Genomic DNA, 2,640 nt, shown 5'->3' with positions numbered 1-2,640 from the left:
ACAACTCTTACCTCTGACGCCCCTATCACCCTTCGACTTCATGAGCTCACCATGCTCAGAAATAACTGCCAGACTACTTTGAATGAAGACAAAAGTGGTGTCATTGCCTCGATGATTAAGTGTCAAACTATTTATTTCATAAAAGAACGTCTAAAAATACATCATGTCAGTCCGCAGTCAAAGACAGCACAGCGTCGATAACAAAGACACTGAGAACAAAGCCGTGCGACTTGAAATGTGCCCATCAACCCGCCTTTTGAGCTGTTTGACTGATAGTCATAATGACGTGGCTATCCGGTTAACCAGCAGTCAACCTCGGCCCTGTCTGCCATGATTTGGAATTTAAGCTAAACTGTTGCTCTTGACCGTTGGAGCAACGACGAATAACCGGTTGAATAGGTGAAGAACATCTAAGATCCACCACAGGGCTCCTGCATTTTGTAATCAGGCAGAATTTCTTCGCCTGATCCAAGCAAGATCCAGGGAAGGCAAAGGCAGCGATTCAACCAGCATTTTCAATGAGACGACAGGTGTACACGATTCTTCGAGGGGAACTTCCTTATCGTGGGAAGAAACAACGAAGGCAACAAAGGTAATGGGAGTGTCCAGCGCGGAGAGTTAAAGATTGGCCTGGTTAATTTGCGTTGCAATATGGGGTATGTGGACACGATGCAAGACAGCTAAAGGAATCCACACAACAAAGAAGACAGGAGATGGCCTCAGTATCAGACTTTGTGGCTTAATTGGTAATGCGAAAGCTAACTTCAAACCTTTCAGTTGGAGCGATAAGGGAACAATGTCTAGGTGCAACAAGGATTTAAACAAATGCCTTTGAAATTCATGAGTATTAATGTATAGAAGGTTGCTATACATTGCATTTGTGTAGCACTTTTTTAACCAGTGGCCACTCAAAGCGCTTTAAAATATTGCCTAAAATTCAGCCATTCATGCACACATTCACACACCCACGGCGGAGTCAACCATGCAAGGCGACAGCCAGCTCGTCGGGAGCAGCTGGGTTGCGGTTTCTTGCTCAGGGACACCTGAGCAAGGAGGAGCCGGGGAAATTGAACTAGCAACTTTCCAGTCGCTAGTCAATCCCCTCTACATCCTCAGCCACCGCCGCCCCATTTATTTCTGGAATAGAAAACATTGTTTTTAGGTTTCGTCGATGTGTGCCAGAGCAAATATGGCGAGGTGGGGTTGACTGTGCCGGCACGCCGTCACACCAAAAATGGAACAGACACCGTCAGCGGCGTTGCGCGCTACACCTGTGTCTGTGTAACTGGGACACCTCTGTGAAAGGGCTCCATTGAAGTTTGGTCCAGCCTTTTTTGTCCCACTCCTTAATCGAATGAGTGTGCCACAGCCCCGACTGTACCGGTTCAGAGCAATCGAGAGGTAACCAAGTCATGAATGGAATTTTAATGAAACGAATGCTCTTAAGGGTGTTCAAATGTATTGAAGGGTAATTTGATATCGGATGCAAGGTAAGTAGGGTCTGAATTAGTCCAGCGTTGTTGGATTGTTTCTAAAGACGTAGTTTTTGGTTGTGACTCCCTCTTTTGTATCCTGTGCCTCACACTGGAAGTGTTGTTCAGCAAAATCATATCGTACTGTCCGGTAATACTTATTATTCCCTTATTCCTACCAATAGATGGAACACAAAACAACCCCAAAAACACAAGCCAACTAGTCACGGTGGTCGACGAAACTGTGTCGCCGTGGTGCAATCCGAGCAGTGCCTCATTTAAAGGAACAATCCCTCATCACCTCGGCTAGTGGCACAGAGTGGCCCACTGAAACGCAAGCCGCGTGGCATGTAGGGTATTCTGGGAGCTAATAGCCCTGTAATACAGCGTGCGTTGACAACAAATCACTCTTTTCTGCACAATTAATGCTTTCCTATGCTTCCCCCCCCCCCCCCCCCAAATGATGCCCTGCCACCATTATATTTTATTTATTTATTTTGCCTACACAGAGATAGGATGTCACTCCAGACATCGGGCGAGGGGGGGGGGGACACGGTTTCTATTTTTTTTGTGCTGGTGAAGACAGGACGCCACGCTGTAATGAAACGCTGCACATTGCTGGGTTGTCGAGGCGGACCGGGGGTAGGGGGGGGGGGCAGGGGGGGGGGGGCAGGGGGAGGTAGGAGTGGGCGTGTGTGTGTGTGGGAGGGGTGGAAGCGGCAGGATACGACCCTACAAATAGTCTGGTTACCTCACCGAATTGTACGCCGCTGCCGTCACGGGCATCAGTCAAGCGTGAAAAGCCTGGACGGCATCCTACCCTCTGTCCCCGCTATCTCCGTCTCCCCCTCTCTCTCCCCCCCCCCTTCGTCTCTCTCCCTGCCACGTGCCGGTGACCGGGCGTGGCTGACAGGTGGAATGGTTTGTGGGAAAAGCTTTACCTTGTCAAGCCGCGGCGCGTTGATAGCCGGGGACACTTTCAAGCCATCAGCGAGGAGACGGTTCTATTTGCTCCCTCCTCCTACGCCTCCTCCTCCTCCTCTTCTCCCTCGCCCTCCTCTTCCTCCAGACGGATGAATGAATGATACTTCTACAGACGGGGCGATCCGCGTCGCAAGGCCATTATGCACGGCGGCGTCCCGGGCGAAGCTGACAATTGTTTGCCTCC

The sequence above is a fragment of the Gadus morhua genome, chromosome 17, assembly GCF_902167405.1.
Source record: "Gadus morhua chromosome 17, gadMor3.0, whole genome shotgun sequence".
NCBI classification, from domain to species: Eukaryota; Metazoa; Chordata; class Actinopteri; order Gadiformes; family Gadidae; genus Gadus; species Gadus morhua.
The sequence above is the reverse complement of the archived record's forward strand: the minus strand, read 5'-3'. Positions refer to the sequence as shown.